The sequence below is a fragment of the Mustela nivalis genome (genome assembly GCF_964662115.1).
Source record: "Mustela nivalis genome assembly, chromosome: 11".
NCBI lineage: Eukaryota > Metazoa > Chordata > Mammalia > Carnivora > Mustelidae > Mustela > Mustela nivalis.
Window position 1 is genome coordinate 43084048 of NC_139030.1, and position 18793 is coordinate 43102840.

An 18793-nucleotide genomic window follows, 5' to 3' on the forward strand; every position below is an offset into this window, starting at 1 on the left:
GCAGCTCTTGACCCTCGGACATGGTGCAGAAGCTAGAGACCCCATAAACAGGCTGCACTGCTCTGTGGCTTAAGATAAATATTCATACTTAGTACTGGTTCTAGGGTATGAATTTTTAGACTATAATTCTTTAAAATTTATTATAGTTTTAAACTTAATTGGGTGAAAATATTTATTGGTGGGGGGAGGGGATGCAATTACCCAATTATGAAAGCCAGAATGAATCCTAGGAGGGACACTAAAACTATCTTTAAGTACTGAGAGGATTTTATTACAGCAACTCTTAAAACAATAATGAATGTTACGTGCTCCTCGGTCTTTTTTTTTTTTTTTTAACAATAGAAAAGGAACACACAATATTCAAACAGAAAGCATTTTGCGTTTGTGGAGGAAGAAAGGAGAAGGGGCTCCATGCCAACAAATTCTCCTTGCAAACCCTCACCACCTCTGATCGCTTTTTCTTTGAACATTAAGAAAAAGGGTGGGGGGGTGCAGGGAGGGAAACTCTAGCGAGGTTATAGACAATGAAATGGAGATGTGGGAACTAGTATTAAAAATATGTTGGCATTTTCCCAAACAGGGAGTGCTGACAAGTATAATCCTATTACCAAAGTCACATCAGCGATGGGGTACATGAAATCAAAACCTCATCTCGTCCCACCAGAGCGGCTATTCGTCCACAAAATTCTCATTGCGTGGTTTGTGTCTGTCCCCCTCCCCAAAATCGTACATAGTAGAAAACCGTGTTAAGGAGGCTTTTAAAACACATCATTGAGATTACAGCACCTTTTAAAATAAACAGCACTGAATACCAACACAGGTAAAATGTCATTGTGAGATGGGGATCGGATATTCAACGGTGTGCTTTATGGCTTTCCAGTGTGTGATAAAATCTGTTCACCAGATGTACTATTTGTCTCCTGTGTAGCATACTTGAGCATCCTGTAGGCCTGAGGCCCATTTATTTCATGTAATTGCCTTTCCTGTGCACACCTTAGGGCACCCTAATTCTCCATTTTATTTCAGGCACTGTACAGGGTACCATCTGCTAGTTGAAAACTCATCCCGTTTTATTGCACCACCACAGCGGCTGCATTCAGTGGTAGCACAGGCTCTCGGTGCAGACAGACTTCTTACTACCAGCTATTTATTTTTGCCCGAAATAAAGTAGACTTGAGCTATCAACATGCAGGATTCACACGTAGATCATCGCTGGTCCATACGAGCTTGACAGAGGTTCCTGGGCAACCTGCAGACTCGAGGCTGTTTCGAAATTGCTGGGCGCACAGCTGTTAACTTGTAGAACTGGGATTCTAAATTCTTCGCCTACTTCTGCACGTAATGATATCTTTTTAGTATCTCATTTGTATTATTTCAGTTCAGATGAGCACCAAAATAAATGTATTCCATCACATCTGGAAAAGTACCGCAGAGAAATCGCTTCATACACAAAGCTGCACACCTCATTACGAGGTTCGTCACTCATTTCAAACCCAGCCTTACCTCTGTCCCTCATCAACAGCGGCTTTTGTTTCACTGTTGTTTTCATTACATTGTTACAAGTCATTTTTCCAGGGAGTTTGCAAGATCTTGAAAAGGCAAGTTTGGAAATAATATACTCGGCAGAAGGAAAATAAATCTCAGAACCTCGCAGCTTCTCTGCAGCAGGTTCCTGATGAGAGCGCCTTCTCTCAACTTGTGCCCAAATTAGATGGGAAGTGACTCTGCTCTGTAGCGGGATTCATGTGTTCCCCCCGCCCCTGCTGCTGCACCCACACTGCACGAAGCCACTTTAACAAAGGGTCCCTGGTATGCAAATAACACACCCCAGCTGCACGTTTCTAAATGAGTCATTGTTCACCTGCTGGGTTCTGCCTCACCAGATCCCTCTTGCTGCATGTGTTCTGCATTCCCCATCCCTTCTGCCTTCCCTTCCGGTCCACCAAAGGTCTGTGGCTTCTGGAATGGCATGGAGAAGACTGCAACGGGAGGGGGCCGGAAGGGGCGGTGGGACGAGGTGGGTGATGAGTTGGTTTACCAGCCACTGCCGCCTCCTGACATGTGTTATCTCGGCGTTGCCCGGGGAGATTACCAGTCTTTGGCCTGAGATACGGAAAGACTTCCAGGGTACAGGCTGCTACCTGGCACCAGTGACCTGTGTAAACAAACAAACCAATTAGGAGATGGTGCCATGCCTATGGGCGCCTCAGCCCTTCCTCCTGGTGTTGGTTGACAACGGCTCTGCCATGGTTGGGACTGGACGAATACCGATGAGGGTGGATTGGCTGCCTGGAGACCCGTGTGCGGCAGATTCTTTACATGTTTTGCATTCGTGGCAATGACAGATGTAGCTAAATGCACCTGGTTGTAGCTGTCTGCTGTGATCTAAAGCCTGCTTGAATGAAAAGAATAACTCCCTCTGTTATTTATTGTTGGAAGCAGAGTTTACTTTGCTGTCTTTAGCCTCTGAAGAAATCAGAAATGCCAGTGTGAGAGCAAAGTGATGAGTTCTAGGCAACAGAGCAAAGAGTCGTTGGTTGGTGTCTTATAAATCAGTAAAAGAGGACCAGTGACCAAATAGATTCATATTTATTTTCCTGGAGTTTCCCCCTTCTTTGACTCTCAGGCAATCTCCTTCTATAAAAATGTTAATGCTGGTCTGAATATGAAGGGTAATTTTTTTCCCCCACAGCTCTGTCAAACATATCTTCCCAATAATTAAATGTGCATCCTTGGGCTCTAAGAGCAGTCTTGTTGAACAAAGCAACCGCAAATCCAACTAACCTTTGAAGAATGAGGGTGTCAAAGTATAAGCAGATGTTTTAATTTGCACAATGCTGGGATTTTTTGGATGCCAAATGTTCCTAAAATAGTTATTGTATCTAGACAGAAGAAGAAAGATACACTCGGAAATAACCTGCAAGCCTCTTTGTCACAGCGACAGTTTCTTGTTTAGCAGAAGTGATTTTGGAAGCGTTGTTAGGAAAGCTATATGTTAATCAGCATCTAACGAGAGAGTATCGTAACTCTGGGATTATTATACACGAGGAGGGTAAAAGAGGAGAGCGTGGCAACATTTTCAAGTACACGACCCCACACAGTAAGTTCAATGCAGGGTAAGATAAAAACATTCATGCTATCCCTTGCATTTGCATTAAAAGTTTCTCAAGTGATTTAGGGGATGTGTGTGTGTGTGTGTGTGTGTGTGTGTGTTGTTTTTTTTTTGTTTTTTAAAGGAGGATACATACTTTAGCTGTGAAATTAGAGCATCGTGTTGTCTAACCAGCTGAACTTTCATGGCTTTGGGGTAATGTTAGCACACGTTTTTCACAAGTGGATGTATGTGAGAAAGATTTATATTAGACATAAGGAAAAATGTCCTGACTTTCAGAAGAGTTGTGAGAAGTCCAAATAGTTTACCCAAAAAGGCTGTGGAATTTACCTCCTGGAGACTTTTCTCAGCAGACAGAAGACCCATATGTTTGAGTTTATTTAGGAGTAGTTTGAAATGAATAAGAGTTTCCCAGTCTTCCTCATTCTGTCACATGCCTGGGAAACAAGCTGGTAGACCAGCTGCCCTCCACATAGCCAGGCCTCTGTCCTGCCCACCTCTGACTCCATCTTCTCTCAAGTCCCAGTCCCCACCTCCCAGAAACTGCTGACTGAAAAGGTTAAGCCAAGACGCACTCCTGCCTTGCTGGTGAGAGGCTGGGGTAGGGGAGAGTGTAAATTGGGCCACTTCCTATGGTGGGCAATGTTTCAAAATCTACCAAAATTAAAAGGATGCATTCCCAGTGTCCCTGTGATTACATTTCCGGGACTTGATCTTACACATCTATTTACACGTTTCGAAATGAAGTATGAATTACTGACTTATTGCAGCAATGTTTGTAATAGCAAATAATTGGAAACAACTTAAATATCCATCAAAGAAGACTGATTAAATGAGTTAAGGCACATAGCTATTACAAGAAAGAGGCAGCTCTATATGTCCCTGTAAAAAGGGATTTCTAAGATACTAAAGAATGAAAAAAAAAGCTGCAGAAGATCATGTATCATACGCTACTGCTTGTTTTAACAGGTAGAAATTATGCTTCCCATTGCATAAAAAGTAACCGGTGAATGATTAGACCTTTTGAATTTGCATGTAATACCAATTAAAATTAAATAGTGTAAGTGACTAGGGAAATAAGAAAACTTTTTTTTGTCCAGACCACAATCCCCCAAATAAAGTAGGGGGTTGATTCAGTCTTATGTCCGGTTCTCTCTTGGTCCTTGTCAAGGAGCCACTAGTCTAGGTTGGCCGACCTGTGGTGGGGCTGGGCCGGTTTGACGCCGGTTTCCTCTTCTCCTTCCTCTAGCTGTAAATTGAGAGAGAGAGAGAGAGGAAGAAAGAGATACAGCCTGGTGAAGGAGTATTGGAGAACGCATCCTTGTTTCCCAGTTTGGTCATGACATAAATGTGAATTGTGTGGAACTGCCTGGGGTTGCACAGAGAATGAACTTCTGCTGAGGATTACGTGAAACAATAAGAGGGGCTAGCGGCCAAAAGATGACCAAGCTCCACAGAAGAAAGGCAAGGCCATTCCCTGGCCCCACTGCGCACAAGGTGAGTGTTCAGCCAACCATTAGGGAGGGTTCCCCTCACTATAGCCTAGGTGATGAGGCAACTCAGTGACGTTAATCTAGGAAAGTCTCATCTAGAACTCTCTGGAAATCATTTAAAAGCACAGTTGTGGAATCACTTGAAGTATCAAACTTCTGTATTTAATACTGTTGTTGGAGGTAGCAGTTGAGACACGGGACCTAACAGACGTGGGTCTCCCTCTGAGAGACCCTGGCAAGTGCCTACACTCTCTAGACTGTCTCATGATGAGGAATGTGTGTCTATGTCATTGAATTATTATGAGGTTTTGTTTTAATTTAATCAAGACTCTATCACACTACCGAACACAGAGATGGCCTCCAAGAAACAGTGGCCAGTGGTATTCTCTGCTAAAATATTTGCCATCCCAGACATTTGGATTCTATTCCAGAAAGCTCTTCACTGACTAGGAAGGAGGGGCCTTTCTTCCCATTACTGATACAAGGCAGGTAAATTAGAGATATTTTTCAACTTAATTTACAAAGTCAAGACATCAGTTCACAAAAGGCCAGAATCACCACAAAGGCAAATGTTTAGCCATTAGATATTATATTCCCCTAACTAAAAATACCCTACTTAAAAAGAGAGGAGAGTTCAGTTCCAGGCTCCTACTCCTGAGATTTTTATTTAAAGAAGACCCTATCTTTACTCGCAGCTGAGAGGCTGAAGATTAAAAATTAGCCACTGTATAGTAGCTGAGCAGTAACAATTTTTCATAAAGGTTTTTACTACACATTTGGGATTATAATTTCAATATTATGCAAATGCATTTTATGGATCTGTAATACAGAATGTGTACTGGCATTAATGTGCATTAGCAGGCGAGCACAAAAAGGCTCCAAATGAGCCATTTTGGTGTCTGCTTTCAACATGTATTATGAATAATAAGTAAAATGTTCTGGTTTAGAACAAATAATATAAAATCTGAATTCCTCTTGGTGTACATTAGTGAGGCAGCCCTATGCAACTCCCAAGGAATTCTTCCATTGAACACAATTAAAAACTGGCTTTTAATCGATATATTTCTGCTTATGGCTTCTCTTTTTGAATGGGATGAGAGTAAAATAAATCCTTTTAATATGAAAAGGGGGTAGTTTCCTTCTGTTGATCAAAATCAGGCATTGACCACGTGAGTGAGTTAGAAAGGGCATGATCCCTTATATGACAAGATGGTGGCCCAGGTTCCTTCTATTTTTAGAGGATCTGAGTATTAAAAATTGAAGAGGAATCTAAGCAGGGTTATAGAACATTATTTTCAATTAATGAAATTAACAAATTTAATGCCTTTAACATGTGGTATTTCAGACAAGACAATTGTGTTTTCCAAAGATACTGAAGGGATGTGCAAATAAGATTTCTTCACAGTGTGCTCCAGCCTCCAGTATAGGGACCCAGCTTGAAATTTGTCTGATGTGAGTTTTTTTCCAACTCTATCAGTGTGTCTTCTTGGTTAGATTGGAAAAAATGCTCAAAAATTCATCTGAGGCTCTTCCTGAATGCAGAGGCCTGAGCCAGACTACTCTCTTAAAGTCTAAAAAAAAGTCTTTCCTTTTTTTAATTTTAATTTTTTTAAAAGATTTTATTTATTTGAGAGAGAGAGAACATGACGGGGGGAGAGGTCAGAGGGAGAAGCAAACTCCCTGCCCAGCAGGGTGCCCGATGCTGGACTTGATCCCAGAACTCCAGGATCATGACCTGAGCCTAAGGCAGCAGTTCAACAGAGCCACCCAGGCACCCCCCCCCCTTTTTAAAAAATATTTCTACATTCTGATTTTGCTTGATAGCAAAGAAAGCTAGACCAAGGAATGTCACAAGTACTGAGACTTGTGGCTGATTATTTATAAGAAATGTGAAATTTCTCCTTTCGTTGGTATAGTTAGGATCTTAGGATCTGTCATCTTATTTCTTGCATGTGTGTTTAATGTCCCATTTTTTTGCAGTTCCAGAGGAGGGCATGGTCGCACTCACCGGTGATCATGGGCTGGACATTCAATTGAGTCAATAAAAAAAAAATCTTCCCTCTCAAACAGGTATCCTTAATGTATTTTAGAATGCTACATGTTCCATGATTTATCTTCCAAGTGATAACAAAACTAAGCATCTTTTTGGAGTTCTTACTGGGTTAAGTGTTTTGTATGCGTTATCTTAATTGACCCACAAAGCAATCTCCCGAAGTAGGGTTTGTAATCCCCATGACATGGCTGAAGAATCTGAAAGGCTAAGTAATTTGTATGAAATCACACAGCTGTCCAGGTCTGTCTAATTTTACGATTCAAATTCTTAACTGTGACATACCCTGGGGTCCATTATGAATATGGTGGGCAGTAGTCTTGGCTTCATTTATCATGTAAGTTACAGCAATGACGTTTGGTCCCTCACTCTGACACAGCCAGTGCCATTAATACTGACGTCTGAACCAATTTCAACCAGTGATTACATCACTATTGTCTACACTGCTGCAGTTGGTTACTGCTTTCCATTTTCCCCAGACCTTTTTCCATTCTAGACGGAGGTCCATGGAAGAAAAGATGGATAGAGCCAACGGTCTATACAAAAACACAATAACTATGTGCTGGACAAATAAATCAGATTTTTTTGAATTCTCCAATTCAAATTCAACTGAAAAGTCTCTAAGTACCTGTAAAGCATAAGCTGTGGTTTCTGTCCTTGAGTTCTTACCATTTCAAAAAGACCCGAATTGAAGCCTACTAGTACTGAGGCCTTCCCAAGTATTAATTCCCAATCAACATTGACAGTAATGGGTATATTGTGTCCTCATTTGGAAATAAGCTTTGGCCACATTCAGCTAAGGCTTCTACTCTATGAGGCCTTCCCAACAGGTGTCACAGAAGATGCTGAAGAGTAAGAGCTAAGGTGTAGCTCTTTTGAAGTGACAGTCCCAGCACCATTGCTGAGTCGTCTCTGTGCCTTTGAGCCTTGGCACAATCTCCCTCGATCCTCACAGCATTAAAGTAAATAGTACTGTCTTCATTTTTACCAGTGAGGACAACTTCACTTTACGGATCAACCCATGGGTATTAAACGGGGGTTTCATTTATTCCACATACATGGACCGAGGGTTTAGTCTGTGGCCCAGTCCAGCAAAGAAGACAAGGCATGTCCTCCAGGAGCTTCCGGTCCTGGATGCTGCTTAAGGAACCACGGCTCCCAGCTGGGTGTGGAGGCGCTGTGAGTGGGGCAGCCGACCCACTCAGGGCTCAGCAGAGCCTTCCCAGGGATGTTGCCTGAACCCACCCTGGGAGCATCAGTGCCAGCCGAGCAGAGTGAAGAGGGCACACAAAGCAGAGGAATAGGGATGTGCAAAGGTGAGAGAGATAAGCACGTGGTCTGTTCCAAGGACTACAAGTCCCCTGGAGCATCTGGTTCATGGACAGGGTGAAAGGCTGAGAGAAAGAGCGGGGCAGAAGGGAATCGGGGATGAGGTTCAGAGGCCCTGAGTGCCCCTAGCCCAAGCGTTCGTGCTTTATCTTGACCATTTAGGGAATGAACTTCAGCAGCAGAGAAGCAGGGCAAGTGCATGGTTTAGAAGGATGTGGAGAACAGTCTGGAGGAGTGAGTCTGGCAGCAGGGGCAGGAGGGGAAACTAAGTCAGCGGGCCTGCCAGAGAAGAGAAGGCCGTTTTGTGTATGATCAGGAAGGACACACAAATATTTTATTAGGATTCTTAGAGCAACCCCCCTACCCCAATCCGTGTTCTCTCATCGTGAATTTGTGAGAGCCACCCGGACTGAAGGATTAAAGGCATCTTTACTTCGAATGTCCTTGTGTTCAGATATCCCAGCTCACTTCTCGGAGATTTAATTAGAGCTGCCTTGAGGCACTTTTTATCTTAACAATCTCTCTGCGGGCCAAAGTAACAGAATAACAGGAATCAATATAAAACAACCTAAGAGGAATATCGCAGAAAGAAAGAAATATGATTTTTGCTGATACACATTTTTTATTTTGAAAAATCATGACGATCTCCATTAGGAAATCATTCTTCCCTGGCATTGTGTTTGTTGCGTGCTCAACAAATAGAAGGTAAATATGCTAAAATTGGTGTCTTTTTCATGGAAACCACATAACTGTAAAGCTCTTTGTTTCCACCCAACTGCTGAAAACATTTGTGTAGGCAATTTCAGTAAACATTTGGAGAATTGGAAGTACTCTTTCCTACACATATGGTTCTTTACGAAGAGGTAATTTTTATCTATGTTCTACTCAATTGAATATTTATAAGTCTGTTTGGCCTCAAAGGTACCTGATCTCCCCCCTTCCCCCGCCCCCAAAATACAACTGACCTGTAAAGCTAAAGTGAGATTTATCAGTTACCCTTTAAAAACTCAGCGAGTTATTCTCGTTTTCTCCCTACAAATTTATTCCCAGTACAATCCTAAATTTGTCTAATTTGCTGCGTTATCACAATTAGTCAATTCTCCCTTAGTTACACAAATAATAGCCTTCTAAGTTTGAGGCTGTAAATCATTCATCCATTAAAAATGCCATTTCCTCGTACCGCACAATTCGATTCATTTAGAAGAGAAAAACCATGGCACGGAACAGAATTATGCAATGTCATGGACACATTAACATTTGGATCAAAATTTTACATTGTGTCAGCCAGTAAACAGTATAAATGGTTCCGATTTGCAATAAATAATTGTCTATTAATACCCTGGCATGCTGTAGCAAATTACAGTCTCACTCCAGTGAGCACAGCTGTAGGTAGGCGCCAGGGCCGAGGGAGACAAGTGCCACAATTGGTTTGAGTGGAAAGAGCCCGTCATGCAGGGAGGCAGAGCAGCTCCCTTTGCCGGCGATGGGAAACACGGCTGTGGATTAAATGCCTGCGTTTGGAAATGCGGGAGGAGGACCCAGTGGGCCCTTATTGCAGCTGGGACAGGAGATGCCAGAACACAGCCCTGAGCCATAAAACCTGTAGGAAGCATACCTACCGAACCCACTGAGGGCAACTTTCCCATTGGCTGAATGTGAGAGGGATGGTGGCATATTTTATTAACCAGAAAACTGCTCCCGTGTATAGGACCAACCTCGGCAGGGAAATTGGCTCACGGTTGTAGCAGCCACAACACAATCAGGTGTTGATTATGGAGCCACTGAGGGACTGCCAGGAAGTCAGACTCTGCCCAGAGTCTGCCTTATTAGTGTAGGTAGCACTTGGACCCACCTTCCTTCTCTCCTTCCAGAATCTTCCTCAGTAGCCGATTGAAAACCCTAAAATTAATACTGTGTTCGCTGTTGGCTTAAGGCTTTTTTAAAATGCAAACAAGGGGTCTGGAAGAGCTGGTAAATAGATATATTAACATTCATTAGCATCTTAGCATGCTACAGGTTAAGAGTGTAGCCAAAATTAGGACACTGAATAGGATGAGGGGGAACTTAGGACAGGTAACCTTTAATAAGGGTGAGGGGAGAATGCAGTGTGGCCCAGAGGACAATATGGAGGCACTGGGCACTGCAGGGTGCAGGGGGCACTCAGGGAATTAGGGAACGAGTCTCAAGAGTGACTAGCATTTGCCTAGTTTATTCGTGAGGGCAAGTGTTGCTATTATCACTCCCATTTCCCAGATGAGAAAACTGAGGCCCAGAGATGTTAAGGAACCCACTCATCAAGTTCTCCCAGCCAGTGACAATTTACACTGGTGAATCAGGTATCCCTAAAAGCTCATTTATCTTAGTTCATAATTTAGCCCACGGTTCTCCAGGAATCATAAAGCTTACTTATGTTAAGGTTATCTGGTTCAGTCAATTGAAATTGTGAGCCTTAGCAAATACCAAAGTTTTATGGAATTCTCAACAATAAAGATTCTAGACTCAAAGCCTTACTTTATTCCTTTATTCCTCCTACCATATCACTTAGCTCATGAAGAAAAAATCAATTTGCCTCCAGATTTAGCATTCATTTACTATATACATTTAAAATATATATAAGTTAAGGCAGCCTTATAAATCATATTTTAACAAAAGTATTGATATCTGAAAAAGCTGGTTGTCTAGAGGAATATAATTTTTCTTGCTTGAATTGGATAATATTTTCATCAAAATTGTAAGAAAAATTTATCGAGCACCTTTTAAGTATAGGGCATTGCCCTGAATTTTAGATGATTGCTTAATTTTGCTTTTCATGTCTGCTGAAAGCCAAGTTTAATTTGGCGCTATTTCTCAAGAAGGGGGAGCAGCTGTGACTGATTTATTTAAATACTCCAGAACATTTGAAAATCGTTTTTCTAATTCACCAGAGAATTATTAAAGCCTTGTGGTTGTATATTCTCTTGAGCAGTATTAGTTTCTCCCTCATGTTTGGACAAATGCTGTGGTCTCATAACTGTGTCTTTGCCAACAAGAGCTACTTTTTCTTACACACTACTAGACTAATCCTCACAACAGTCACTTTAATGGCATCATTCTCCTACTCAAAACCTCTCAGTGGTTCTTCACTTTCTTACAGACAAACTCCCCAGCTTGCATGCAAGGGAGGTACCATCCAGGTACTGTCCACCACTCAGTGCATATTTCCCATTGGCTCCTTACTTTTTCCTCTGGGCCTGGCATTTTCTCTGACCCCGGTTGCTGCACCCTCCACCCTCCACACTTCCCGCCCCTCCGCCATCTCCTCAGCCTGCTTGTCTCTATCATTCACTCCGCAACTCCTCCTACTTCATCTGTGACAGACGTCTTTCTTTATCTTAGCTCCTTTCCTCTCTAGAATCCACAGTTCGACACTTGTCACAGAATGATAAAAAGTTAAAACTGGCAGAGAGTAGGGCCGTTGGTTTTATATAGCTTCTCTCAGGCTTTATGTAGCGAAATTGTACTGGATTAAGTGTGACAAGACCCGAGGCTGCCATTTTGTCAAGAAGCAACCTTGGGCCAGCCACGTGAGCCCTTTGAGAGTCAGTTGCCATATCTGAAAATAGAGCCTACCTGCTCCACAAATTAGACTTGAACATCAAATGTGATAATGTGTAAGGAAATAATTAATAAATTCTAAAGTACTAGTATTGTTCTTGTTTTTCAGATGTCTCCATAGACAGTGCTGTCCTCCTGTCTTCTCTGCCCATCCACCCAGTGCTAAAGAACGCTGTATTGGGGACTTAGAAATGTTCCAATGATGATGTCCTACAATTCAAGGATATATCTCCCTGTATTTAGGAGAGACATATCGTTTATTTTATTTACTTCTGATGGCTCTTTGAGTTGTGGACATTTCAGGCACCTACTTCTGCCATATTGCAATTGGCAAGATCTCTGGGATCCTCAGCTTCTACCCAGTGCATGGAGGCATGACCTAAATCTTTAGCTGTCTATCTCCCACAGGTAGTGGTCCACAAATCTTTGTGGGCAAAATGAATAAATATTCAATCCTTATCTCTCAATGAGGGTGTGATAACTTTTCGTTACTGATGCTTACACTTCCAAATTGGCTCATTGATTTCAATCACAGTCCTCAAATATACCTTTATTTAGTGCTACTTGCTCCACACATCTAAGTACTTGCGTAGGTACGGAAGCCTCAGACTGTTAATATTTTTCAAATTTACTTGCCGCATGTATGTGTTAGACAAACTTAACAAGATGATCTGCCTGATAAAAAGGCCCACTGGTCCTCAAAATGTCCTCATCTTTTAGTGTTGAAACAACAATAATGATTTGCTTCATTTGTGCACTACACACCAATGACATGAGCTAATTGCATACCTACTATGAAATAATGTCTGTTATTACATGGGTAACTACACATGAACTCCATTGGAAACACCGGTAATTACACAGTATGTTACGTTCCCGCACCTGTGTTATCTTCTGATCGCCATATCATTAATTCAAGCGACCTCTATAAATCTGTTTCCCACCATCATTTTCTCATTCTGGGCTCCTTTATAGCCCTTTCTAGATTGTTAGGAAAACAATCAATTAATCAATTAAGCTACACAAAACTATTTATAAAAAAGATGATCCAAAGTACAGCTTTTGTTTTTCTTCACTTCCGCTCTGTGCAACACATACAAACAACTCTAGAGCTACATTCTATTTCCTTTTGTATGAAAATCAAACCATTTTCCCTTTGGAGAGAGTTGCAGTACGTTTTGATTAAAAAAAAAAAAAAATTCTGAAGACCTCTCTGGTTCACAAACAGAATCACTGCTTCAAAGGGTCTAAGTTCACCCTGGAAAATGCCAGCCAGGTTTTCACAACAGGAACACAGTTAACAAAGGAAGGTTCCCTTTTGCAACTAAATCCTGAGCTGACTCCCCTTCCAGTTTGCATCTGGTTGCACCAAACCTGGTTCCTCTGCCCTCCGCCTGGTCCTGACCATCCCCTGTCCCTGCAAGGCCCCCTTCAACTGCAGAGCAACTGAGGCCCAGGGGATTCAATCCCCAAGCCATCTTCTTAGTTAACGGCAGGTCTACAAAACAGAAAATAACAGCAGGAACCTGAAGCCAGTGCTTTTATTGGACTAACTAACGATATAAATAAAATGGTCCCTGATTGAGCTTCAGAGCATCACTGTCTCTTTATCAGGCCATAGAAACAGATCCAGGAGGGCGATAAATACGGCACATAACAGAGTGGAATTAAATGATTAGGCCTGAATTAACACCCTGTTTCTGAGCCTCACTTAGTGTTCCATGGCCCCAATGAAACACTGCAATTCACAGACACTCAAGGCCCATTTAATTTTTATTTCGAGCTAGTTCAGAAGCAGGGATTACCTGTAACTCCCCCCTGTTCCATTGTATAACTCTTGAAGGCACAGCACTGATCCTGTCTAGATAGCTGTGAGGGAAATAGACTGTGCTGTAGGAACCACAGACTAGAATCTTGCCTCCAGGAAGCCATGTTAATTAAAAGGGGCCAAATCCCTGTCTCTATGAAAGGGACAGGGCTGTCTTTGATGGGAAAATAATGAATTAATTAAGTTGACTTGATTACCTTCTGGGTATTAGCCACAGAATTCAGCAATTGTTAGTCCAATTTTTTTTTTAACCGTTTGAACTGTGACTTTGGCATGACATAGGTCCTCAGTCCTACCTGCAAAATAGAATCGAATATCACCTTAGAGGGTAGTGCATGGTGGTTCCTTTTCCTACTGTGCCCTAGGCTGTGTGATTAGCTGAGTGAGTTCAGGTTAAACCTTTCCTGAGGGAGATTCATTCCGTTCTACGCATTTCCATTTCCATAGTGGTTGTCCAGCAAGAAATCTAAGGATGACATTAGAAGACATGGCAATGCCAGTGGAACACTTGGAAGTTTCAGATGAAATATGCAGCAAAAATTCACTTTGTGTGTCTGTGACCTGAACTTATGTATGAGATCAATAATGAGTTAATTTATTTGGAAGGCAAGATCCTTGAGTGTTAAAAAAAAAAAAAAAAAAAAAAAAAAAGATCCTTGAGTGTTGAGAGGTGAGAAAGCTTGCGGTTTTGAGCTATTCCTAAGTATGACTCCACATGCTGGGCTTTTTTCTCATTGGATCATCACAACATCCTACAGAGTGGGTACTATCCTTCCCATTTTCCAAATAAGGAAACTGAAGCGCAAAGAGTAATGATAGAAATAAAATTTATTTCATAAATAAAATACCTGCCCCAATTCACAAGAAGGTGATTAGGCTGAGATTAAGATCGGTTTCTACCTGATTCCCAAGATAGACCTTTCTGTCAATACTGTGGTACTGCCTGCTTCAGACTCCCAGACCAACAGGAGCTTTGACATAGAAACTTCTCCAATAACCAAAGAAGCCCAACATTATGTATAAAAGGAATAAGACTGATCCAGTATAGTGTTCAAAGGGTAGAAAAAGAACCAAAGGATACTGGGCCGTGTGTGAGAACACCTTTTATAAAGTCCTAGGAGATACAGACATTCAACCAGTTGATGAGCTCTCCTGTAGATGAATCTGCCTATCCAAGAGTGCTTCAGAGCACATGAGTCCTGACTAAAATACAGCAGGAAGATTCTTCCACATTCTCAAGAATATGAGGTCTGACCATACCCAAGTTTTCCCTAACCATCAGCTCAATACAGCATGAAGTTGTGTACAAGACAATTAGAAAGGGACACCTCTTAAATCAAGACTTCTCCCCTTTAATACTTTCTGACAACAAAATTACATAATCCTAATTTCAAATTTATGCTTGAGTGCCTTTGATGAAATGCACACTAACATGTATGTAATTCTCTCTTAAAGCAATCTTATTTAACAGGCCTGGCCACTGAGGACTAAAATAAAACCATTTTTTTAAGGATGATCACTAGTAAGTTTACTGGTGATAGATTTACTGCAGCTTAAGAGTGATGAGTTGTGTCTATCCGTTGAATTATGTCTGGGCACTCAATAGGTAGGAAAGTGTCTAATTTCACCTTCTATACAATATCCTTGTAATTTTTAGTACCCAATAAATTAATTAAAATACTTTTGACACTCAATTAATGTTACATGGTAATAATTACATCTATTCGTTTGCAAGTGATAAATTCCCTGAAACTTTATGTTTTGAGAAAAGATCTTTGTTTACCAGAAAGAGATACTAATATGATTTCAGTAAGTTGAATTTGAATTACTTAGTTTTCATTCCTTGGCCAGTAGTTCTTAAGCAAAGGTCTAGGTTGTAACTGCTCACATGTGAGTCTCCACTTTTGTGATTGTTCTTGGCTATGGTTTTTAAGAGTAACAACAAGGCCCTCGGTATCTTCTGCCCTAGACTTAAATATAATTCCAGGCTTCCTTTTGACCTGCACTTTTCAGTATTAATTCAAGTGAAGTGAAATCTATCTCAACTGTGTCAGCAATAAAAGATAGACTAAGTCTTTGAACTTGACTTCTGGTCTACTTGACTCCACAGCAAAATGTGGCTTCAACTTTGGTATCTTGTTTGGTAGATAGGACCAACTTGAGAATTTTCTCTGCCAGTTTGCTTATTTAAGTGGTTGTGTTTGCACTTTGAAGATGTAACTTCAGTTTAAAAAATCTGCATAAAGATGGATAAAACTAGGGACAAAATAATGGACTTTACCAGAGTTTTCATTTTCAACTAGCTACAGCAACAGTGAGTATAACGTAATTGCAGAGAATGCTTCCTTTAAAATTATAAGTATTTGAATTTATGAGTGAAGGGGTCAGCCACGGTAGAGAGAACCGCATCGCCATTTTTAAGTTGACTTTTCTGTGACTTAGTGTCTTCAGCTAATGTGAACATTGTAACACCTTTTGGGATTGTTAAGGGAATCAAAAGGCATAAAAAGTGTGACTTGTACTCTTAAAAAAACCATAAAGTGGTATGCAAGTATGAGGTATTACGCTTAATAATTCTCAGTAAAAACTGGCTGGGATTTTAGGTTTTTAATTCTTGCTGTGCCACTTTTTATTACCCATTGATTAAAACCCTGCCCCTCTGGCCTTATTTCAGACCTTGTAAACTTGGGTCTCCTCACAACATTTAATCACTCATTGCATAAAGTTTGGCTCTATGGTGCCAAACTACAAAGCCTCTTCTAGAATGATCCTGTCTGAGCACTGTGGTCTCTTCAACACCCTGCTCTTGGTATAAACCCTTTCCTTTGAGTTTGACAGTATCTTTTTCTTTGGACCAGGAATTTGCAGTGGTGAAATTGTCCAGGGACTTGCTCTGTCAGATGCTCTGTTTTCTGATTTGACATTAAAAAAGCCATCCTCTGAGGTGAACATGGAAACTCACACACCTCAGGTCAGTCTCAGCTCAGTGTCCCTCTTTATTACATGGGAATTTCATTGGTGTGACTTGAAACCCTTCTGTTTACCAGTGGCATTTATTTACCTGTGTATTTTCCAGCTCTGTCCTCTGGTATGTCTGTTCTGGAAGAGGAGGGGCAGGGTATTACTCCTTTACCACGGTCTCCTGGGCTTACAATCCTTCCTGGAACGTAGGAGAAGCCCGACAAATTGTTGAATGACCAGAGAATTGCTATAAATAGGGAAGGTCACATTTGCTATCACTAAAGCATTTAGGTCTAAATACCATTTTTTTCCTCCCCCAACGGGAAACTTAACACTTTTCTAATCTCTCACAATAAAAATTTCGCTAGCTAGTTTCTTAGCTATATTAATTCCTTACTCGCATCACTGTTTTTCTCAGGGCCCAAGCCTGGGCTAAACATGACTGAGGTCTTCAAAAGATACATTTTTAATATAATTTTAAAATATACTCACTGGGGGGTGGTTCATAAGATTCAGCCTCAGCCACAATCTGGACTATGGGCTGCCAAGTGCTGCATAAATAAATCATCAAGTCATTTTGGCATCCTGTGGGCCAGAAGGAATATCTTCTTCAGCAAATTTAAAGAGACATGGTTCTGAAAAAAAGGGGAGCAAAGTGAGTGATTGAATACATACTCTCACATTATTCTTCTGGAGTTTGGACAAGTCCCTTGGAGTGGTGACTGTCCATTTTACCAAGGGCAGATTCTTTTTTCTTTTTTTTTTTTTTTTTCCTCTTTAATTGGAACCTGCAGTGGAGTTGAAAGAATCCATTCCAATATCTACAACAAATAGCCCCCTACATACTTGGCAACTATTGGTACACTTGGAAAAGGAAAATGCAACCCAGTAGTCAGAAGAGCAGGTTACAAGGACAGCTTGTGACCACGTAGAGGTGGCGCAGATGAAGTCAGAAGGAGGGCAAGCAAGAGAAACAAGGAGGACAGTGGAGGGTAGTCTCGTGCATGGAGTCGACAGCAGAGGCTCACATGGATGTGCAGACTAAGCTCAGCTGTGCATCCTCTCTCTCTCTGTCACACGCACGCGTGCACACACACATACACACACACACACACACTGTGACCAGCTGCTTCCCTGGTTGAGTTTCCCTGGCCAATCCAGTCCAGGTTGTTCGACTGCCCAGTGGCCTTCAGAAACTTGCCAGAATGAAGAACATTCAATAAAAACAATGTGATGTATCCATTTCCTGTGGATTCAGAAGTCAGGCCTGGAATCAGAATCCTACCCCTGAACTAAAAAAAAAAAAAAAAAAAAAAAAAAAGGAAAGGAAAAGCAGCTCTGAGGTTTGCAGAAAGTTCTTTTATAAATAAAAATAACACTGCTCGTCAAAAGATCTGCATAACAGTCAGGGCCAGTAGGGGAAAATTGCAGGGTCTTCTCAGAAGAGTTGATAAAAATATGATGCTGTTGATGTTAAGAACGTATAACCCAAGTCATCTGGAGGAACCCCTCAGGACCTGGTGTATGGTGTACCTTTGGGAGCACTCATTCAGACCCACAGATACCAGGCTAGGCCTCTTGAACACCCCCATATTTGAACACACACACAGCAATCCTTCTTTTGAGAAACATCCCTTTTTTCTTGCCTTGTCTTACATGCAACAATAACCAAAAATTAAAAATTACATGCAGTTCCTTTTGTGCTTTGTATTTACTAGAATCCGGGCCAGTTTGGTGTTCATTCTTGGGAAGACATTTGCTATCTGACTGCTATCTGTATCTGTCTTAGCCGGTAGTTGATAGACCTTCCTTGGGTTATTAACCAGTTAGTTTCTCCCAGAAAAGAGGTCATTAGCTTCTAACATCACTCAGGTTGTCAGGACCTGCAGGTACCGGATCCTCTCATTCTGGTGTATCTTTAATCTCTAGATTTTTTAGCTTCAGCTGCCGTCTGGCTTCTACTTAATAGCATATTTGTATCTGGCGGTGTTTTGTTTTTTTTTTAAACAACTCAATAACCAATACAACAATGACAGAGCTGACAGATTCTGCATTCATGGATTTCCTTCCCACATCTAGACTCTGGAGCTGCCAAAACCCAGAAAGGGGAAAATAGATTCCAGGCAGTTACAGGTTAAGAATCATTTGCATAAATTAGCAAGTTTTGCAAATGAATTCATCTAGTGAGAAGTAAGACACGGGACACTGCATTTTAATAATTGACATTCCACATGAAATGCAATGTTCTTGAGGAGGAAATTGAGCTCCAGGTTGCTATTAGAGCCAGCGGAGCAGCACGAGTGGAAAGAAATGCCATCCCCCATTATGTGAGTTACCGCCCCTGCATAACAACGACCGTGTTCGGGTGGGCTTCTTTTAATAACGGCACTGGCGCGCGCTCCCCGAGAGGCAGAATCGTCGGCGTC

At 41.5% G+C, this 18793-nt stretch overlaps 1 long non-coding RNA gene across 1 annotated transcript; it reads right to left on the bottom strand.

Moving 5' to 3' along the window:
- Positions 1-245: 245 nt before the first annotated feature.
- Positions 246-17002, bottom strand: LOC309843489. Its single transcript, XR_014300160.1, has 3 exons — positions 16860-17002; positions 16468-16505; positions 246-2155 (listed from the first exon to the last, which is right to left on the bottom strand). It is a non-coding gene; the product is annotated as an uncharacterized lncRNA (long non-coding RNA).
- Between the last annotated feature and the right edge of the window lie 1791 nt (positions 17003-18793).